General features: G+C 40.4%; 1 pseudogene; it reads left to right on the plus strand.

Moving 5' to 3' along the window:
* Positions 1-1,160: 1,160 nt before the first annotated feature.
* Positions 1,161-23,740, plus strand: LOC145064579 (uncharacterized; annotated as a pseudogene).
* Positions 23,741-24,480: the final 740 nt, after the last annotated feature.

Below are 24,480 nucleotides of genomic sequence, written 5' to 3' on the forward strand. Positions count from 1 at the left end.
AACGTCACGCGGACGAAACTGATAGAAGGGCACAAGAATTGGAGGAAATGAAAGCAATGTTTGACCAACACAATCTGATCTCCCAACAAAAGGTTGATGTGCAATGTGAGCACTTGGAGTTTCTTCGTAAGCAAGCAGAGAAATATCAAATGACAAAAGATTTAGCAATTTTTCAGACTAGCGAATAAAATATGGGACCACGAGAAGCGCAAGTGCCCAGATAGATGAAGGAGAAAATCGAAAAGCAATATGACTAGTTGATTGGTTTTTTGTTTTTCGACAATGGGTTTCTTTTGGGTGTGTAATTTCTTTTTTTTAATGTTATGGGTAATCTAGGAGTTAACTAAATTGCATGTTTCATTTTTTTTAATTATTCCAATGTTATTAAAAAAAAATCGAAAAAGAAAAATAAAAAATAAATAAATTCAAAAAAAATAAAAAATCGAAAAAAAATTAAAAAAATAAATGATGACAAACAAAGTTAAACATGTTATAATTAGTTGTCCATTTCCTCCATTTGATATTATAACACCATTTTGACATGACATATGATGTGGCATCTTTTGAGTGAGATGACACCTCTTAACTAGTTCCCGACATCCACAAGCGTAGTAGTTTTCTGTGTATCTTAATCTTTCCCAAGTGAACCTCGGAAAGAGAAAAAATTTGGTCACATTAATTCTTCTTTAAAAGGCTGAAAATCTCAAATGGAAATAATCTTGGAAAAGTATGTGTTGTCACACTCATATTTACAAGTATGGAAGTCATTGTTAAGTGCTAGGTATCTCCAAGTCAAGAATCTTGATGCTTATAATATTGTAATACAAAGAAAATTTATTTCTCTGTTTACACTACATTTTGTCATCTTACGGTTTGTTTTGCATCATTTAACTACTGAGTTTTGTCAAAAAGCATAGTATTTGTTTTCAAACATCAGTTGCAGAAAGTCATCGTATTAGTCATTGTTTACTCTTATTATCATCTTTTAATTAACTACTATTTCCCTGCTGAAAGTTCTTTTCTAAGTATTTTAATCATCGCTGAGAGAACCTGGGAAAGAGACTATTTTTGGAATGGAAATAATCACAAAATTTAATCTATAACAAACACTGCTCATCCTAGTATACATAAGTTTGCTTTTCTAGTTCTTCTTCTGTATCATGGAAAAACCATTGCATGTGTTTTTGTTGATACTTGTGCTATATGTTCTTCAATCCACATTGGCAACTAAGTTTTCATCTTCACGTGAATCATTGGCACATGATGACGAGTGCTCTATGTTATTCCAGTTCAAGGAGCACATCTCTATAAACCAATCTGCATCCTCTGATCCTCATGCTTATCCAAAGGTTGCTTCATGGAAGCTCAACACGAGCGATTGTTGCTTTTGGGATGGGATTGAATGCAGTGAGAAAAGCTCAGGTCATGTGATAGGTCTTGACTTAAGTAGCAGCTTACTTTATGGCCCCATTAAATCCAACAACTCTCTCTTCAACCTCATCCACCTTCGAACCCTAAACCTTGCAGATAACGATTTCCAATTCTCACAAATTCCATCTAGAATAGGACGTCTCTTGCATTTAGCAAATCTAAATCTCTCCTATTCTCTTTTCGGTGGTCAAATCCCGAATGAAATCACACAACTTACCCAATTGATTTCCTTGGATCTAACTGGAAACCCATTAAAGCTACAAGCTCTTAGCTTCAAAAACCTAGTTCAAAACATAACGGATACTCTGAGAGAACTCATTCTCTCAGGGGTCAACATAGATTCTGAAGTACCTATTATCTTGACCAATACCTCTTCCATAACATCACTCGTTCTTAGAGATTGTGGGCTTAGGGGTGAATTCCCAACAGGTATATTTCATCTACCAATGCTGCAACATCTTGACATGCGTGGTAACCATAATCTTTTTGGTTATTTACCTAAGTTTCATGCATGCTAAAAGTCAACTTAAAGATCTGATCCTCGCTGAAACAAATTTTCATGGCATGCTACCGACGTCAATTGGGAACCTCATACACTTGAATCAGTTGGATATAAGTGGTTGCAATTTCTCATGGCCTCTTCCTGGATCAATCGGCAACCTAACACAACTTACACTTTTGAGGCTCGATCATAATAGGTTTTGGGGGCGTATTCCGTCTTTGCTCAGCCTATCAAAACTCACTTATCTGATACTTTCCTCCAATGAATTTGACGGAAGGCACCTCTATGCATGGCTTGGTAAGCTTCCAAACCTCTTGTATTTGGACCTTAAGCTTAACAATCTCAGTTGTGAGATCCCATCATCTATTGGGAATCAAACACAACTTAAAGAACTTTACCACAACTATAACAACATGGTTGGTGAAATACCATCCTCACTTGCGAACCTAATGTTGTGTTCCAGCCTCCAAAGTCTCCAAAGCTACAGTAGCCATCTTTGTTGATAAAATGAAACCTAGTGTGACAAGTTTTTCTTCCTACCCTATGATGAACACAATTAATGAAGATTACACAAATGGTGGCTGTCATGGGTATAAATAGAGGCTTCATCTTGAGTTGTAAGCATCCCAAAACACAGAGAAACAGATAGTATAACACTTAGAGTGAGAGTGTTAGTGAGAGGGATGGTTTTTTGTAATAGTTGAGTGTGAGAGTTGCTCCTCCTATTGTAATTCTATTTTAGTATTTAATAGAAGAGCTTTCCAACCCCAACAACTGGTATCAGAGCCCCGTTTGGTGTCCAGGGAATTTTTCACGAATTTCTCTGTTTTTTCGTCAAATTTTTTTGTCTCAAAATCGATTTCTGGGTAAACCATTAGAAAGGTCTCATTTCAAGGATTCCGAAAATATATTTTTCGTAATTTTTTGACCACGGGAAGATCTCCAAAACACCGGTGAAAGATTTGTCAAAACTGCCGGAAAATTCGCCGGAAAAACCAGGTGGCCGGAAAAGAATGCCGGAGAAGAAAGAGTGACATCAGCAGTGACGTCAGCATTGACCAGCCTTTCAGAAAAGTTGCATTTTAGCCCCTGAAGTTTCAGAAAATTGCAAAAAGGTCCCACTGTTTCTGAAAAACTGCAGTTCGGTCCCTGTTGTTCTGAAAATAACTGTTTTGGTCCCTAGAGTTCTGAAAAGTTTCAGAAAAGTCCCTGGTTGGCAGAAATATTTCAGATTGGCCCCTGTAAGTTTCGAAAATTACAGTTTAGCCCCTATAGTTCCGAAAAGTTACAAATTAGCACATAACTTTTCAAGAAAGTATATTTTGACCCCGAAAAACTCTACCCCACCATTTTTTACACTTCCGAATCCAACCGAGAGCTTGGTTTTATCTAATTTTTCCTCGAAATATTTGTAAAATAAATTTGCAATTATTTTCGATGGAATCTACAAGTACGATTACGATGGTTCGACTTACGCCCACAAATTACAACATATGGAAGCCAAGGATGGAAGATTTGCTTAATCTGAAAGATTTAGCAGAGCCTATAGAAAAGCAAGGCGTCAAACCCGACACGAAGACAGACGAAGTTTGGACGAGAATAAACAGGAAAACGGTGGCACAAATTCAATAGTGGATCGACCACAGTGTTTTTCACCATGTCTCTCAAAAGACAGAAGCGTACAAACTTTGGGAGAAGCTCGAGAATATGTATCAGGCAAAGACGGCACGCAACAAGACCTTGCTAATGAGGCGCCTTGTAAACCACAAGTTACGAAGTGGTATGTCCATAACCGAGCATACGAGTCAGTTCCAGGATCTCGTAAATCAGCTCGGTGCTGCTGATTGGGTTCTCAAAGACGAGAAACAAGCCATATTGCTCTTGATTTCTCTACCAGATAATTGGGAGACGCTTGTTGTGACTCTCAGCAATTCTGCCCCCGATGGTAAAGTGACAATGGAGATGGTCACAAACGCCCTAATTTACGAGGAAGCAAGAAGGAAAGAAGTTGGTACAGACCAATCTTTTACCCTTGTGTCAGAAAACAAAGAAAGAGGCGGGGGCAGAACTGGAGGCCGAGGTCGAGGTAGAGGTAGAGGCAGACATAGTCAAAGTAGAGGAAGATCTCAAGATCGTGGGAAATCACGAGATTGAGGGAAATCGCGAGAGCGAGGTAAATCTTCAAATGCATGGTTCGAAGGCTGTTGCAATCATTGTAATTATTATGGCCACAAAAGAAGTGATTGTCGAAGGTTCTTACGAGAGCAGCCCGAGTCAAGTCAGAATCCAAGTAAGGAGAATGATGAAACCATGGTCACCATAACACAAGACGTTGCCCTTGTTACATATGAGGAAGAAGCATGCCTACATGTTGGAACTCATGATGATGAGTGGGTGATTGATAGCGCCGCATCATATCATTCGACTCCAAACCGGGATTTATTCACTACTTATAAACCCGGAGACCATGGTACCGTGAAGATGGGAAACACCAGTTTTTCAAGCATTGCTGGTATTGGTGATGTGCATTTAAAGACCAATGTTGGATGTACATTGGTGCTGAAAGATGTTCGACATGTCCCAGAGCTAAGAATGAATCTTATCTCAGTTGGAGCTCTTGATGTCCAAGGATATGATAATCAATTCAAAAATGGCACCTGGAAGTTGTTAAAAGGTGTTATGGTTGTTGCAAGGGGACAACTTAATGGTACTCTTTATAAAAGGCATGCAAAGCTACTTCAACCAAGTCTCAATGATGTTGAAGAAGAGATATCACCAAACTTGTGGCATAGAAGACTAGGCCACATGAGCGAGAAGGGATTGACGACTCTTGCAAAGAAGGAGTCCATTTCAATGGCAAAAGATGTTGCCTTGGATCCTTGTGAATACTGCCTATTTGGGAAACAACATAGAGTTTCCTTTAGCTCCACAAGAAAGAACCGCTCTGAGTTGTTGAGCCTTGTCCACTCCGACGTATGTGGACCCATTGAAGTAGAATCTCTTGGTGGAAGCCGCTATTTTGTGACATTCATTGACGATGCATCACGAAAGGTATGGGCATACTGTTTGAGGACGAAGGACCAAGTATTAGACCGCTTCAAAGCTTTTCATGCAATGGTGGAAAGACAAACAGGCAAGCAGTTGAAATGTCTCAGGTCAGATAATGGAGGCGAGTACTGTTCCCGTGAGTTTTCTAAATACTGCACGGAACATGGTATCAGACATGAAAAGACTGTCCCACGAACCCCACAACACAACGGTGTAGCAGAACGGATGAATCGCACTATTGTTGAGAAAGCTCGATGCATGCTCAGCATGACTAAACTCCCAAAGCCATTTTGGGGTGAAGCTGTATTGACATCTTGCTATCTAATAAATAGGTCACCTTCTGCTCCATTGAATTTTGAAGTTCCAGAGAAGATATGGACGGGTAAAGACATATCATATTCTCACTTGAGAGTATTTGGGTGCAAGGCGTTTGCACATGTATCAAGTGAATTGCGGAAGAAGTTGGACCTCAAATCCACTCCATGCATCTTTATTGGATATGGAGATGAAGAGTTCGGGTACAGGCTATGGGACCCAGAACTAAAGAAGGTTATTCGAAGTAAAGATGTGGTTTTCTATGAAAACCAGTATTATGATTTCAAGGCACCGGTTAACAAGCAACAAAGCTCCAAAGTTTCAGATATAATATCTGAAAATAAAGATGATGTTTCCACTGAAGAAGAGGATGAAGAATTTGATGATGCAAATCAAGAAGGTGTTGAGCAGGGGGAGCTTCCACCCCATGATACTTTAGATACATTTCCAGAAGTTACAAACGAAGGAACTCAAGTTAGACGATCCGAACGAGTTCGTGCTCCATCAAGAAGATATCCAACTTCAAACTACATCCTTCTTACTACTGAGGGGGAGCCAGAGAGTTTTCAAGAAGCGGAATCTCATATTGATAAAGCAAATTGGCAGAAGGCCATGGAAGAAGAAATGAATTCTTTGCAGAAGAATCAAACATATGAGTTGGTGAAACTCCCTAAAGGAAAGAAATCCTTGAAAAACAAGTGGGTTTTCAAGTTGAAGAAAGACGACAAGGGAAATACTATGAAGTATAAGGCGAGACTCGTTGTCAAAGGTTTCCAAAAAAAAGAAGGATTCGACTTTGATGAAATTTTTTTGCCGGTTGTGAAGATGATGTCTATTCGAGTTGTACTCGGATTAGTTGCCAGTCTAGATCTTGAACTTGAGCAGATGGATGTGAAAACAACCTTTCTCCATGGTGATTTGGATGAAGAAATATACATGGAGCAGCCTGATGGCTTTAAAGTCCCAAAGAAAGAGCATCTCGTTTGTAAATTAAAGAAGAGCCTTTATGGTCTTAATCAAGCTCCAAGGCAGTGGTACAAGAAGTTTGATTCATTTATGATGAATCATGAGTACAAGAGAACTGTTGCAGACCATTGTGTCTATCTGAAGAAGTTTCCAGATGGGAAATTTGTCATCCTTTTGCTCTACGTGGATGATATGTTGATAGTGGGCCAAGATGCAACGATGATCAACAACTTGAAGAAGGATTTGTCTAAGTTCTTTGATATGAAAGACTTAGGCCAAGCACAACAGATATTGGGCATGAAAATTATTCGTGATAGAAAATCAAGAAAATTGTTCTTATCACAGGAAGAGTATGTTGAACGTGTGATCAAAAGGTTCAACATGGAAAATGCCAAGCCCGTTGGTACACCCTTGGCTAATCACTTCAAGTTGAATAAGAAAAATTGTCCCTCTTCTCAGAAAGAAAAAGAAGAGATGAAAGAAGTCCCTTTTCCTCAGCCATAGGAAGTCTTATGTATGCGATGGTGTGTACAAGACCAGATATTGCTCATGCTGTTGGTGTTGTGAGTAGATATCTAGCTAATCCGGGAAAGCAACATTGGGAAGCAGTCAAATGGATACTTCGATAGCTAAAAGGTAGTTCAAAACTATGTTTATGCTACGGGGGAGCAAAGCCAATCGTGGATGGTTATACAGATGCCGATATGGCAGGAGATCTTAATAATAGAAAATCTACATCAAGTTACATTTTCACTTTGGCAGGGGGAGCTATCTCATGGCAATGCAAGTTACAGAAGTTTGTCGCTCTGTCAACAACAGAAGCCGAGTATATTGCAGCCGTTGAAGCTGGGAAGGAGCTTATATGGATGAAACGGTTTCTTCAAGAATTAGGCTTTCCACAAGAAGAGTACATCATTCATTGTGATAGTCAGAGTGCTATGGACCTAAGTAAGAACTCGATGTACCATTCCCGCACAAAACATATTGATATCCGTTATCACTGGCTTAGAGAAGCAATTGAGGGACGAGAATTGAAGTTGTTAAAGATCAACACCAACAACAATCCTGCAGACATGTTGAAAAAGGTGGTGACACAAGAGAAACACAAACTATGTGGTGACATAGTTGGGATGAGGATTGTTGGACGAAGACTGGAGGGGGAGATTTGTTGTGTTCCAGCCTCCAAAGTCTCCAAAGCTACAGTAGCCATCTTTTTTGACAAAATGAAACCTACGGTGACAAGTTTTTCTTCCTACCCTATGATGAACACAATTAATGAAAGTTACACAAATGGTGGCTGTCATAGGTATAAATAGAGGCTTCATCTTCAGTTGTAAGCATCCCAAAACACAGAGAAACAGATAGTATAACACTTAGAGTGAGAGTGTTAGTGAGAGGGTTGGTTTTTTGTAATAGTTGAGTGTGAGAGTTGCTCCTCCTATTGTAATTCTATTTTAGTATTTAATAGAAGAGTTTTCCAACCCCAACACCTAACACACCTTACAGACCTGATCCTCGGGTTTAATGACTTCACAGGCCGAATTCCATCTTTAGAAAGCCTCTCAAACCTCAACGTTTTGTACCTCTCCCTCAATAATTTTGATAGATGGAAGCTTTTGATTGGATTGGTAAGCTAAATAAGCTTACTTATTTGCAACTTGTTGCTGTCAACCTGTATGGAGAGATCCCATCATCAATTTTTAACTTGACCCAAGTTGAAGATTTATTACTGTCATCGAATCAATTTGAAGGTCGGGTCCCACGTTTTCCAAGTACCATGACAAACCTATCGAGCTTAATCCTTCAAAAAAATCAACTGAAAGGCCCCATCCCAAGGTCATTGCTGAATCTCCAAAATCTTGAAGAAATTGTGTTGAATGATAACAACATCAACACCACAGTGGAGGTTGACATTTTCCTTGGTCTTAGGAATCTAAAGGTTCTCACTCTAGGGGAAAATAGAATCACACTTTCTGTCATGACCAACATTACGAGTGATAAGTTGCCAAAGTTTGAAATCTTAAGGTTGGAATCCTGTAACTTGAAAGTCTTCCCTGACTTTCTAAGATTTCAAGATCAACTGCAGGAAGTGTACCTTGATGACAATAAAATTGATGGGCTAATACCCAAATGGATTGGGAATATGAGCAAAGAAACACTGCAAACACTCTTTTTCTAAAAATTTCCTAATTGGTTTTGAGCAGCGTTGGCCAGTTCTTCCATGGGTTGGTTTACGATTATTAGACTTGAGTCATAATATGTTGCATGATCGATCTCAGTGCCATCATCAACCACCATGAACTATTTCGTATCAAACAATAAGTTATCTGGCAAAATTCCACCATCCATATGTGATTTGCACTCTCTTCAGTTGTTTGATTTGTAGTTTAACAACATTAGTGGCTCAATTCCTCCATGCTTGGAGAAACTAAATAGTTCGTTGTTAGTGCTGAATCTTAGGGGTAACACTTTTTACAATGAACCATTCCCAAATCTTTCAGTAATGGAAGCAAGCTTCTAATGATCAATTTAAGTGAAAATAATTAGAGGGAAAGATACCAAGATCATTGGAAAACTGTGCGTCACTCCAGATCCTTGATCTTGGAAATAATCGCATTGAGGACATGTTTCCCTTCTGGTTAGGAGCACTTTCAGACTTACAAGTTCTCATACTTCGGTACAACAAATTTCACGGTGCTTTAAAGATCCCAAGTAAAACCAGCTCCACATTCTCAAACACTTTCACACTTACAAGTTCTCATACTTCGGTTCAACAAATTTCACGGTGCTTTAAAGATCCCTAGTAAAACCAGCTCCACATTCTCAAAGTTACGCATCATCGACCTCTCATTTAATTCATTTTCTGGTGATCTGCCACATCAGTACTTCCAGGATTGGTCAGCACTGAAGTTGACAAAACAAAATGCAGCATATATGCAAGCAAATGTAAATATTTTTGGGGAAAAGTACTTCTGGTTAGGAAATTATTCATACTCGATGAATATGACTAACAAAGGTGTAAAGACGGAGTATGAGAAAATTTTTAATATCTTTATAGCGGTTGATCTCTCAAGCAATAAGTTCCAGGGGGGAGATTCCATAAGCCATTAAAGCCCTTAGTAATCTTCAGTTGCTCAACCTTTCCAATAATGAGCTTTCTGGTACCATTCCATCATCCATGGGGAACTTGACAAATCTTGAATCATTGGATCTTTCTAGTAAAAAACTCTCTGGAAAGATTCCTCAAGCGCTAGTACAACTGAATTTTCTCGCATTCTTAAATGTATCCTTCAACAAACTCATTGGCCCCATACCTCAAGGTGGACAGTTCAATACCTTTCTGAACATGTCTTACATGGGAAATTCAGCACTTTGTGGTGACGCTTTATCTAAGGATTGTCGGGATCCAAAAGTATCAGAGCGTCCAACAATCTCATCAGCTGAAGGTTCTTGGTCTGACTTCCTAAGTGGAATTGATTGGGTTTTTGTTGTTACAGGAGTTGCAAGTGGGTTGGTGATAGGGGTTCTTTTTGGAGGCCATCTAACCACAGGTTGTTACAAGTTATTTCTCCAAAGATTCAGAAAGTGAAAGAAGTGAGGAGAGCAAATGTGAGGGGAGTGAGGGAAGGAAGACTTCTAATTTATTTGTCAGATGAAATTATTAGGGGGCAAGTAATCTATAATTTTTGTCCAAGGTGTATTCTAGGCTTGGCCCATGTATTGTATTTTGTAAGATATTGATATGAAGAATAATAACCGGTCTCCTTTCATGGGAAAATACGGCTGATAACATGGTATTAGAGTTGTAACTCATTGTCTTATTCTTCCTTTCTCTCACTTCAATCTCTGTAACGTCCCAAAATATGACCCAAAAATTTTTATTTTTTAATTAAGTAAAACTATAATCCAAACATTGTCGAACAACCAAGATAAACCAAAGTGTATCAACACATCTCAAAATATGAGAGTAAATCACAAAATACAGAATAAGGTGGTGTTGCACTGCAATCACCTTGGGCTCTTCCCTTTCGATCCTGAAGTACCTAAAACATAAACTGAAAACCTTTTAAAAAAAAACTGAGTGAGTTCCCTAAACTACCACATAACATACATAATAAACCACATACTGGGCCCCCGCCCGGTATGGAGTCCCACTCATTAGTCTACAGACCCGATTCATCAGGTCCATGGATACTGATAGGGTGTTGGTGAGCCCAAACGGCATCACCACGAACTCGTAGTTCCCTTAATGATTCCGAAACGCAGTCTTCTCCACGTCCACCTCTCTAACCCTGACCTGATGGTACCCGAACCTTAGGTCTATCTTGGAGAACCAAGTTGCTCCCTACAACTGATCAATGAGATCATCTATCCTCGAGAGTGGATAACGGTTTTTCACCGTCAGCCTTTTCAACTCCTTCTAATCAATGCACATCTGGTGTGAACCATCATTCTTCCTGACGAAAAGGATCATTCTTCCCCATGGAGAACTGCTTGGACGAATGAACTGTTTGCCCAACAGTTCCTGCAGCTGTAATGACAGCTCCTGCATCTCTAGTGGTGCCAATCGGTATGACGCCTTGGCGATAGGGACCACACCTGGCACCTGGTCGATCCAAAAGTCGACCTACCTCTCCGGAGGTATCCCTGGTAACTCCTCCGGAAACATGCCCCCAAACTCCCTGACCACTGGAACCTCTGAAACTGAAATCTGATTTCTATCTAGCTTATCTACCATATACGCTAGATAACCCGCACACCCATGCGGAATATACTATCTAGCCCTGGCGGCTGAACAAAACTCTGATCCCACTCTAGTACCCTTTCCATAGACAATCAACTCTCCCCCACTTCGAGTTTGAACCACTACCTGCTGACTCTCTTAGTCGATCATGGTGCCGAATCGACTAAGCCAGTCCATCCCTACAATCACACACACATCCCCCATGGGGATCTGAATCAATTCAATCGGAAAAGATAACCCGAAGATCGGTAACTCACATTCGTGGTAGACCGAAGAAGCGGAAACTCCGTGTTCGTTAGCGATAGATACTCGCAACAGACACGCTAGCTCTCTTACTGGCACACTAAACTCTCTACTAAATGTCTGAGATACAAATGACTGACTCACCCCCGAGTCGAACAAAACCAATGCAGGCAAGGAGTTCACTAAAAACGTACGTAATCACTGGTATGAACAGATAAGCATCAAACATATACAATCAATGAGATAAGGCAAAGAAACATACCAGCAACCACATCAGGTGCTGCCCTCTCCTCCTCTGCTGTGAGCTGGATGGCGTGTCCCTGAGCCTTCAGGGGCTCTGCTCTACCTGGCCTCCCATCCGTAATCCTCAGTGTATCTGGCGTGCGAGCCTGCGCCTTCTTGGTGGTAAGTAACGGACATTTGGCCTTCAAGTGGCCAACCTGATCACAGTGATAACACAATCACATACTTGGAACCGAGGTGGGCTGGCAAAAATCCTTCGCATAATGCCCATCCTTGCCACACCTGTGGCACCCACTACCATCTTGACAAACCCCAGAATGACCCTTGCCGCACTTTCCACAAGTGCGGCTCTACTAACTCCTGGTCCTAGAATTAGCGGTCTTAGATCGCTTCGGCATTGGTTGTGACTGTGTCGGGGCCTAGCGCTGCTCCCTCAACTGCAGCTCAATCTCTAACTCACGCCGTCGAGCGGCCGCTTGCAACTTTAGTAAAGTATCACATCTCTGGGTAGACACAAACTGACGAATGCCAGTCTTGAGCATGCTCAAATAACGTGTCATCTGATCTTGCTCAGAAGCAAACTCCGGGCAGAACATCGCCCTCTCTGTGAACATGCGGGTGATCTCCGTCACCGACTCCCCATCCTGTCTCAATCCCAAAAACTCATGAGCCAAACGTTCCCGCTCGACCTGTGGAATGTAACGAGCGGGGAACATATCCCTGAACTGCTCCCAAGTAACATCAGGTCTCTGATCATTAGTGTACGACCCAATCATCAATCTTCACCAGTCCTTGGCCCCGAGCCTAAGCAGGTTCAGGGCACATCTGATCTTCTGGTCAGTAAGACACAAGCAAGTAAAGAAACACCCCTCCACATCAGAAACCCACCCCATGGATTTGATGAGGTCCTGAGTCTCATCAAAAGTAGGGGGCTTCGTGTTATCAAAGTCCCTATACTGAAAAGCCCGACTGGCTCCTCCCCTGCCGCTGTTACAGCCGATAAAACTGCGGCGGCAGCTGTCCCTGCAAGGGCTGCGTAACGCTCGTCGAAACACTCGACCATCACGGTCTTAATAGACCCAAACATCTTTGGCAGTTGTGCCCAGAATAAATTGGCAACCTCATCGTGCAGGATCTCTCGAATCTTGGCGTCTAGGTCATCTGCTCCCATCTGTATCACAACCTCGGGTGCTGCCGGCCCCTCCTGGCCGCCATCTCCTGATCCTGATCCTGATCCAGATCTAGCCACAAAGCGTCTCGTAACCACCATTCTGAAAATATACCAGAAATATATCAGATAATCCTCATAATAATAGGGAACCAACTCCCAACTAAACTGTAAGGGTTGTGACTTCCTTGCTACGCGTATGGGTCATGTGCTTTTAGTAGTACGGGCCCATACTACCTTCCATACCTACCCATATTTGTCCCAAGTATCATCACAACACCCTAACAATATACATATATATGGTGGTCGCTTATTCCTCACTCATAGAGGAAAGCTAAATATCTCATAACTGACCTACCAGCCTCACACAACCCACCCATGAAACTTCGACCAACCCTTCAACACTCGTGTATGCTAACCATACATAACGCTGGACCCTATAGACTTTCGAATACCTGATCCTACCCTAAGCCCTTCTTCAAAAAAGAACATGAAATTAGGCCAAACCAAACATTCTCACGCTATAAGATCTTAATTATGTACAGACATGATGCATACACAAGCAACTATTGTAATGATGTCAATTTTATATACGAAAACCTAGGCTATCAGGCATCATGTAATCAGGAAATTCTATCATGCAATTCTTGAAAATCCCTAGCCTAGTACTAGCATGTTGTTCTAACATATCACAATATCAAATAACCATATGGTATTTTGTGGTCTACTTACTGGCTCCGACTGCTCGTACACCCTGCATCATCCTTTGATATTTTGAAATCCTTTTTGAAAATCTTTTCCTTAGTTTGAGACTGGATTCACACAAGTTTTCCTCCAATTCACTCAAACCAAGGCTCTAATACTAACTTGTAACATCCATAAAAATCATGCCAAATTTAAGCTTTTTCAAAACATGTCAAAACCATTATATCATTACAAAACTTGTATTCAAAATACTATAATATTAGAGTATCGTAGAGTATGCCCTACCTGACCCTCAACTCATATCTAGAATGCTCCCGAGCCCACAATACGAGGTTGACATGCCCTAGCTGGCCCTCAACTCGTATCTGGAATGCTCCCGAGTCCTCGGTATGAGTCTGGCATGCCCCGTCCGACCCTCAATTCATATCTGCAATACTCTAGGGTTTGTTGGCTACCGCACGGAGCAGTAACCTCAACCCAACCTACATAATATGTCGACATATAACGTAAGTAATGCACACACATACAAGCAGGTAATAGCACATGTAACCCTATTGGTCTACCAACTGGCATAGCAACTAGCATGCATAACTAACTCATACTCAACAGTCAACATAATACCAACTGCTAGGGTATCATATCCAATGGCCTGGCATTGGTGCCTTCGACCCCACCCTTTAGTATAGTTAGGATAACTCACGTCTCAACTGGCGAATCGAAGTGATAAACTCAAACTCTCAAACCATGGTCATGAACTCTACCACCTATATTTACCATAAAACCATTTCCATAAATTTCTAATTTACCAAAATACCCCAGAAGTCAACTAGTCAACCCTTGGTGAAAGTCCAAGTCAATGGTCAAGGTCAACAATCCATGTTGACCTGATTCATCGAGTGCAGTTCACCGACTCGTCGAGTCCTTCCTGAACTCGAGAATTCGTGAAATCCCCAGTTGACTCGTCGAGTTTCCCTAAAACTCGCTGAGTTCATGCATGTCCAAATATCAGGAAAACACTAGTTGACTCGCCAAGTCACCCTACCGACTCGCCGAGTCCATGCATAAGTCCTTGCACGACAATCTCCTAAGGCATACTTCTTACGTAAAGTTGCAAACTTTACATACACGCAAGGTGATAATGGCCCAAATCAAGCTAAAGAAAGGTTCTAAGGGATGAAGAAGGTATTAACTCAGTAAAGGCTAAAACTTTAAGATCTTACAGACCAAGATAAGCCTAGATCTGAAGTTGCAACTTCAGATCACGCCTAATACCCAAAGTAACATATCAACATTTCCAAAGTGGCCCTAATCTCATACATGCATAGATCTAGATAGAAGAAGGTCAAGGTAACAAATTGTTACCTTAAAAACGATGCTAAGATGAAGAAGAACTCATATCTACAGCCTTCCTCTTGTTCCAAGCTTGAGTACTTCAAGATCTTTCTTCCACAATCCACCACAAAGCTTAATATCACACCAAAAAGAGGGAAAAAGGACGATATAGGGTTTCTAGACTCACAAGGGGTTGTAAAGGAGGCTAATGACCCTTTAAATAGGGTGCAAAACCCCGGAAATTAGGGTTCATCCTCTAGCTCTAACTCGTCGAGTCATGTCTCCAACTCGGCGAGTTGGTCATTTAAACACGTGGCTCCAAAAGTTCCTACTCGACAAGTCAGGGCATCCAACTCGTCGAGTAGACCTTCCAATATGAAAAAAATAAAGCTGAAAAATTAATACCTGAGAGTCGGGGCATTACAACGACTTCTTATACTTTGTTTTTCTAACTATTTACTGTTAAATCTATACATTTATATATTTATTTATTTTTAATAAAATTTTAAATTATTTCTTGTATTTAAATTGCAATTAAATTGATATAATTTATTTAATTACCTTAAAAACTTTAATTCTTATTTGATAGAGATCTTTGGATTGAATTTTAATTTTCAAAAATATTTTTTATCTTATAATTAAATTACATCCGATATAGTTTTAATTTCAATATTTTCTTAAAGTATTAACGAATAAAAAACATTTTAATTTACTATTTAAAATATGACAAAATTTTACGACACATATTTGTCTGTCATAAATCATTGATACTTTACGATATATGACATAAATTTTATGACTCTCTTATGCCTGACAAGTGTATGTTGTATCCGGTCTGTGAAGGAAAAACTTTTTCTAATAGTGTTTTTCGCTAGTTTTTCGTATTTTACCAAACCTGATTTAGGTATCAAATTTAACAAAATTAATGATTGATTATAAACGAACTAATAAGTAAAACCCATTGCTATACCATTAGCTAATGTATTTTTTCGAGCATTCAAAACAATTTTGGAGGTTCAAACCGGCATTTAAAAGTTTTAAATTTTAGAAAAGTATTTACCGATAATCCAGGGTAGTACAATGGGTTAAACCAGTCTTGGGAGACCTCTAAAACCTTATATAAACAGCAAATTGGAAAAATAATGGATGAAAACGATCGGTTTTTTGTAGGTTTAAAAACCGGTTTCTTAAATGTATTCATTTGTAAAATCCTCAAGCCGGTATAAACCACCGAATCTGTTCCGAATTGGAGCGGTTTCAACCAAACTCTTTTTTTTTCACCTCTAATATTGTATATATCAAAAATGTTTGTAGTAATTGTAAAAATGTGTGGGCTAGAAAAGATGAGTACTGATGGGATTCGGTGCATTAGTGCTGGTATGATCGCACCCAAATGGGGGTGCAACACGAGGACTTCCTAGGGGGTCACCCATTCTAGTACTACTCTCACCCAAAAAGATCATATTAGGAAATTTACATTTATTGATTTGATGGCGACGGACGGAAGATGGCAAGAGGCTGGCAGTAGAAGACGAAGGAAGACAGTGCCGATTGGAGATCAAAAAAGATGGAACCATGCAGGGGTAACGACGTTGTTTGTATCTAATCTTCCACAGGAGACCAGAATCGAATCCTTAAAAAGTTTCTTTGCCAAATACGGGGACGTGGTGGATGTGTATATGGCTACGAAGAAAGACGTAAACAAAAAGTCGTTCGCTTTCGTGCGATTTAAAAGGATGGAAGATGAACGGAGATTTGAGGAGACCCTGCAAGGCATCACCTTTAAAGAAAGACCTCTGGAGATCAACATAGCAAGGTTTGCAAGGAAACCGATTGATTCAAAGGAGGCTAAGTTTATGATGAATCAGAATCAAAACAGACGCCCACAGGAAAATCGATGGAGTGGTAGAGACAATAAATCTTTCGTTGAGGTGGTACGAGGTAGAAACAAACTAGGGGGAACTACGGTCTACCAAACTCAAGAACATATATCTCCAATCAAAATCATGGATGATTTGCCGCTTAGGGGATGGTTGAGTAGTAAGTTAACTTTGATCGGCGAAACACATAGCTTTGACCACTTGGAAAAGGCGCCACTTGCATTCAAGAACTGTGATGGGTCAGAATGTGAACTAAAATATCTGGGAGGGCTAAGAATGGGTGTCAAATTCAAAGACGAAAAAAGCAAAGATTCGTTCCTGCTAGGGTGGTCGGAATGGTTTAGGTCGATGGAGAGTGGCGATATTGCGACTTATAACTTCGAAAGGATAACATGGTTAAAAATTATCGGTCTCCCACCAAATTTATGGTCGGAAGAGAATTTCTCGAAAATAGCAGGATCGATGGGCAGGGTGATTATTCCATTTGAAGTTGATATATCTACCACGAATTTAGTCTATGGGAAAGTGGGCGTTATCACAAACTCGTTATCATCCATCTCAAGTGAGCAGACAGTGGAGATTAATGGAAAGACAATTAAAATCCGAATTGATGAAGTTGATCTTGACTGGACTCCACTTAAGCAGTATGAACAATCAATGGAGGATACATCCTTGTCAGACGAAGATGAGGACGAAGTGGACGACATGGTGGGAACGAACGATGAAGATCATGTATCGGATACCTTTCCTATGCAGTATGAAAGGGAAGAACCAGAAGAGGGCGAGATTAGAGCTGAGGTTGGAACGAAAATAAACTCTTACATAAACGTGGCCGGTAAGCATAGCACCTCGGTGAAGGCTCTGTCACCGGAGAACATGGTAGCGGTGGGGATTGATGGTGGAAGCGAAACCGACTCACATAGAGAATCCCAAAGGACGCAAATTAATGCGAACGTTAATGAACTGTCTGTTAACGAAACGCCAAATGGAGAAGCGGTAAATGCAGCGCTGTCAAAAAACTTGGAGTCTAACAATTTGGGCCATATGAATTCGTCAAATGGGCCCCTAAACATGTTACCTCTATATGGCTGCTTTGGGCCTTTTCCTAACAATATGGTTCGAAGTGAATCATTTTCGGGTCGTATTAACAACAACTTTAAAGGATCCTATGATAAAAGAAGACGGATATTGACGCCGATTCCTGAGTCGTCCATGGAAAATCAGATGGCGTCTTCAAATTAGCCCCCCGTCGACTTAAATCAAGAATCGCTCCCATCCCAAATCCCTCTCCCGGAATCGGACGACGAGTCATACTCGACAACATCAACGGAAATCAGGAACATAGTGGGGGTTGGTAAAATGTTGGGCTTTGATATGGAATATGAAAATGAAGTCCTCAAAGACGTACTAGGCGAAGAAGGAGAAAATCAGCTAATACAATGAACATCATGTCACTAAACATCAGAGACCTGGGAGAGAAACATAAAACTGATTGGGTGGGTAGACTGAGAAGAGAAAACAAATTATGTTTGGTTGGGATTCAGGAAATGAAATTGAGTGAATCTTCCCCGCTTTTCAATCCAACTAATTGTTGGGGTGACGCAGACTGCAATTTCAAGCAAGTATTCACTACGGGGAGATCGGGAGGGATAATAACGATATGGGATAGTAGAATGTTCTCATTAGTGGAAGTGATTAAATCAAGGAATTTTATTGTGACATTGGGGAACTTTGTGGGAATTGAAGGGCTCACTGGGTTCGTCAATGTGTATGGCCCTCAACAGGAACGTGAGAAACCTAAAGTATGGGACGAATTGTTGGCAATAAAATTATCGAGATCGGCAACCTGGATCTTCATGGGGGATCTTTATGGGGGATTTCAATGTGGTAAGGTGCCCAGACAAACGGATAAATTTTGAATTTTGTGTTCGGAGTGCAAATGAGTTCAACAAGTTCATCCTCAATGGTGAATTGACGGACTTGAAGATGGGAGGTCAAAAATATACATACTTCAGAACTCTAGGAGGGAAACTGAGTAAGTTAGATCGCTTTCTGGTATGTTCCAATTTTCTTTCTATGTATCCTCTTGCTTCCTCCTTTGCAATGAAGAGGGGCCTATCAGACCATTCCCCTATTGTATTGAGGGCTAGAAATGAGGATTTTGGACCGCCCCTGTTCAAGTTCTTAAACTCCTGGCTACTTAATGACAAACTGGATGGAGTCATTAAGGATGCGTGTTCTGTGTTCAGAGGTTATGGTACCCCCGACATGATTCTCTTAAACAAATTGAAGCACCTCAAACTGGCTATTAGAAACTGGAAAACAAACACAATTAATATGGAGAAAAAGGAAGTCGAAGAATGGAAAAATAGAATGGCTGAAATTGAAATGTTGGCGGAATCTAGGCCTCTGACTATTAATGAGGTGAAAGAAAGATCAATCTTGGGAGTTAAGGTCGACGATCACGCGAGAAGGTTGGCCATGAACCTAAAGCAAAGGGCAAAATTAAAATGGGAGATCAATGGAGACGACAACACTCACTTCTTTCATAATTACGTGAATAACAGGAATCGTAAAAATCATATACATGGGATTATGATCAATGGTGCTTGGAGTACTAGCCCAGTGGAAATCAAAAAGGAGGCAGAAAAGTTCTTTGGAAACAAATTCAAAGAAAGATGGCCAATTAGACCAAAATTCTGCAATTTGGGTTTCAAAAGACTTTCTGAAATCGATGCTAGATACTTGGAAGCTGGAATTACAACAAAGGAAATAAAAATAGCAGTTTGGGCATGTGGAGATGATAAATCACCGGGACGGGATTTTAAATTCATAAAAAAGTTATGGGAGCTGCTGAAAGAGGAGATTGTGGGGATGGTAAAGTACTTTGAAGTTCACGGAAAGCTATCGTGTGGATGTAACTCATCCTTTATATCTCTAGCGGCGAAATCTAAGGATCCAATGCATTTAGGAGATTTCAGACCAATAAGCTTGATTGGATCGATTTATAAAATTATTGCGAAGTTGCTGGCAATTAGATTAAAAAATGTGATCGGTAACATCATTGGGGAGGTACAATCAGCTTACATGGAAGGAAGGAATATACTAGAAGGGCCGATGATAGTTAATGAGCTTTGCTCTTGGGCAAAGGCAAAAGGCAAAAAGATACTACTCTTCAAAGCTGACTTCAATAAAGCATTTGATTCGATAAATTGGGCATTCCTGGATTCTATCATGGAACAAGTGGGATTTGGATTGAAATGGAGAATATGGATGAATGGTTGTCTGGAATCCGGGAGGGCGTCGGTAATAATCAACGGTAGCCCAACTAAAGAATTCTCAATGACAAAAGGAGTTAGACAGGGTGACCCACTCTCCCATTTCCTATTTATAATCGCGATGGAGGGCCTTAATCAAGCAATGATAACAGCAGTGGAGAAAGAAAAATATGAAGGAATAAAATTTTCACAATCTAACATTTGCTTGTCTCATTTATTCTATGCAGATGATGCGCTATTCATTGGAGAATGGTCAAGGAGGAACACTGCAAATTTAGCAAGAATATTACTGTGTTTCCATGTGTCGTCCGGACTAAAAGTGAGCTTCATGAAGTCAAAAGTCTTTGGGGTGGGGGCATCTAATTTAGAAGTTTCAAACTGGGCGGCTCCTCTTGGGTGTGAACCTTCATCCATTCCCTTCTCTTATCTTGGGGTTCCGGTGGGCGAAAATATGAATCGGAAGCGAGCATGGAGACCGGTTATTGATAAGTTCCAGAATAAGCTCACGACTTGGAAAGCGAAATCATTAAGATTCGGTGGTAGAGTAACCCTCGCAAAGGCGGCCCTTGGCAACCAGCCTACATACTTTATGTCGATCTTTGCAGTCCCGAAAGGTGTGATCGACACGTTGGAAAAAATCAGAAGGAACTTTATTTGGAACAAGGAGTATGAGAAAAAAAAGTATTAGCTGGGTGGCTTGGAATAAGCTTGTTTCTCCAAAGGCGATTGGGGGGATCGGACTAGGCTCGATTAAATCTCTCAACGTCTCATTGTTAGCAAAATGGATGTGGCGTTTGAAATCTGAGGACTCATCACTGTGGGCAAAAACTATTCGATGTTTACATAATTTAGAAGGAAGGCACTGGTCTGTGTTTGCAAATAGATCAGGTACGGGGGTATGGAAAAACATAACCAAATCCAGGTCATTTCTACAAACGGTCAACATTGATCCCAAAGAAGTAATATCTTGGAATGTGGGTGAGGGTGAGTGGAAATCAGATTTTGTTTCTGATGGACGATTTATGGTGTATCGGTTACATGAAAGGATTGAGCTAGCTGGCTATGTTGTATGTGATGGACCGTTCGATTGGGGAAAATGGACTCCGTTCAAGATTCTCTCCTTCATGTGGAGAGCAAAACAAGGAAGAATTCCATCGGCGGTGACACTCAGTATGCGTGGGATCAATATCCCATCAACTAGATGCAGTGGTTGTAACTTGGAAGGGGTGAATTCCCAACAGGTATATTTCATCTACCAATGCTGCAACATCTTGACATTAGTGGTAACCATGATCTTTTCGGTTATTTACCTAAGTTTCATGCTAAAAGTCAACTTAAAGATCTGATCCTTGCTGAAACAAATTTTCATGGCATGCTACTGACGTCAATTGGGAACCTCATACACTTGAATCAGTTGGATGTAAGTGGTTGCAATTTCTCAGGGCCTCTTCCTGGATCAATCAGCAACCTAACACAGCTTACACTTTTGAAGCTCGATCATAATAGGTTTTGGGGGCGTATTCCGTCTTTGGTCAGCCTATCAAAACTCACTTATCTGATACTTTCCTCCAATGAATTTGATTGGAAGGAACCTCTCTGATTGGCTTGGTAAGCTTCCAAACCTCTTACATTTAGACCTCAGGCTTAACAATCTAAGTTGTGAGATCCCATCATCTATTGGGAATCAAACACAACTTAGACAACTTTACCTCAACTATAACAACATGGTTGGTGAAATACCATCCTCACTTGCAAACCTAACACACCTTACAGACCTGATCCTCGGGTTTAATGACTTCACAAGCCGAATTCCCTCTTTAGAAAGCCTCTCAAACCTCAACGTTTTGTTCCTCTCCCTCAATAATTTTGATAGATGGAAGCTTCCTGATTGGATTGGTAAGCTAAATAAGCTTACTTATTTGAAACTTGCTGCTGTCAATCTGTATGGTGAGATGCCATCGTCAATTTTTAACTTGACCCAAGTTGAAGAATTAATACTGTCATCGAATCAAATTGAAGGTCGGGTCCCACCTTTTCCAAGTACCATGACAAAGCTAACGAAATTAATCCTTGAAGAAAATCAACTGAAAGGCCCCATTCCTAGGTCATTGCTGAATCTCCAAAGTCTTGAAGCAATTGTGTTGAATGATAACAACATAAACACCACAGTGGAGGTTGACATTTTCCTTGGTCTCAGGAATCTCAACGTTCTCACTCTAGGGGGAAATAGAATCACACTTTCTGTCATTACCAACATTACCAGTGATAAGCTACCAAAGTTTGAAATCTTGAAGTTGGAATCCTGTAACTTGAAAGTCTTCCCTGACTTTCTGAGAGTTCAAGATCAACTGCAGGAAGTGTACTTCGATGACAATAAAATTGATGGGCTAATACCCAAATGGATTGGGAATATTAGCAAAGAAACATTGCAAACACTTTCTCTTTCTAAAAATTCCCTCACTGGTTTTGAGCAGCATTGGCCACTTCTTCCTTGGGTTGGTTTACGAGTAGTAGACCTGAGTCACAATATGTTGCATGGATCGATCCCAGTGCCATCATCAACCACCATGAACTATTTGGTATCAAACAATAAGTTGTCTGGCAAAATTCCTCCATCCATATGTGATTTGCACTCTCTGCAGTTGCTTGATTTGTCGATTAACAACATTAGTGGCTCAATTCCTCCATGCTTGGAGAAACTAAATAGTTCGTTGTAAGTGTTGAATCTTAGGGGTAACACTTTACAAGGAACCATTCCTAATGCTTTCAAGAATGGAAGCAAGCTTCTAATGATCAATTTAAGTGAAAATCAATTAGAGGGACAGATACCAAGATCATTGGAAAACTGTGCGTCACTCCAGATCCTTGATCTTGGAAATAATTGTATGGAGGACCTGTTTCCCTTCTGGCTGGGAGCACTTTCAGACTTACAAGTGCTCATACTTCGGTTTAACAAATTTAATGGTGCTTTAAAGATCCCAAGTAAAAGCAACTCTACATTCTCAAAATTACGCATCATCGACCTCTCGTTTAATTCATTTTCTGGTGATCTGCCACATCAACTCTTCCAGGATTGGTCAGCAATGAAGGAGACAAAACAAAATGCAGCATATATGCAAGCAAATGTTGATATTTTGGGGGAAAGGTACATCTGGTTAGGAAATTATTCATACTCGATGAATATGACTAACAAAGGTGTAAAGACGGAGTATGAGAAAGTTTTGAATATCTTTATAGCGGTTGATCTCTCAAGCAATAAGTTCCAGGGGGACATTCCAGAAGCCATTAAAGCCCTTAGTAATCTTCAGTTGCTCAACCTTTCCAATAATGAGCTTTCTGGTACCATTCCATCATCCATGGGGTAGTTGACAAATCTTGAATCATTGGATCTTTCTAGTAACAAACTCTCTGGAAAGATTCCTCAAGCGCTAGTACAACTGAATTTTTTTGCATTCTTAAATGTATCCTTCAACAAACTCATTGGCCCCATACCTCAAGGTGGACAGTTCAATACCTTTCTGAACATGTCTTACATGGGAAATTCAGCACTTTGTGGTGACCCTTTATCTAAGGATTGTGGGGATCCAAAAGTATCTGAGCGTCCAACAATCTCATCAGCTGAAGGTTCTTGGTCTGACTTCCCAAGTGGATTTGATTGGGTTTTTATTGTTTCAGGAGTTGCAAGTGGTTTAGTGATAGGGGTTCTTTTTCGAGGCCATCTAACCACAGGTTGTTACAAGTGGTTTCTCAAAAGATTCAGAAAGTGAAAGAAGTGAGGAGAACAAATGTGAGGGGAGTGAGGGAAAGAAGACTTCTAATTTGTTTGTCAGATGAAATTATTAGTGGGCATGTATATAGAGTAATCTATGGTTTCTGTCCATTGCGTATTCTAGGCTTGGCCCATGTATTGTATTTTTTAAGATATAGATATGAAGAATAATAACCAGTCTTCTTTCATGGGAAAATACGACTGATTACATGGTATTAGAGTTGTAACTCATTTTCTTATTCTTCCTTTCTCTCTCCTCAATCTCTGTAACGTCCCAAAATATAATCAAAACTTTTTATTTTTAAATTAAGTAAAAATATAATCCAAACATTGTCGAACAACCAAGATAAACCAAAGTGTATCAACACATCTCAAAATATCAGAGTAAATCAAAAAATGCGGAATAAGGTGGTGTTGCGCTGCAATCACCCTGGGCTCTTTATTTTTGAACCTGAAGTACCTGAAACTTAAATTAAAAACCGTAAGCACAAAGCTTATTGAGTTCCCTAAACTATCACATAGCAAACATAATAAACCACATATTCGGCCCCCGCCCTCCATCCGGCCCCGCCCGGTATCAAGTCCCACTCGGCCTCGGGCCCCGCTCGGCATCGAGTCCGACTCGGTATATAGATCTGTTACTCCTTAGGCCCCGCCCATGATACACATAGGCATATAACACATGAACATGCTAACACATACAATAATCATAAAAACAATAACATACAATAAATCGGACCTCGCCGGCATCAAGCCCCACCCAATATACATAGCAGCACATAACACACGCAAGGGTCACATAGACTCCTAGCATCCTAACATAATAAACAAGGGTCGACATTGGTGCCTTTGACCC

This window comes from Lactuca serriola, chromosome 7 (genome assembly GCF_051521515.1).
Source record: "Lactuca serriola cultivar US96UC23 chromosome 7, Lser_US96UC23_V15, whole genome shotgun sequence".
In the NCBI taxonomy this organism is placed as follows: Eukaryota; Viridiplantae; Streptophyta; class Magnoliopsida; order Asterales; family Asteraceae; genus Lactuca; species Lactuca serriola.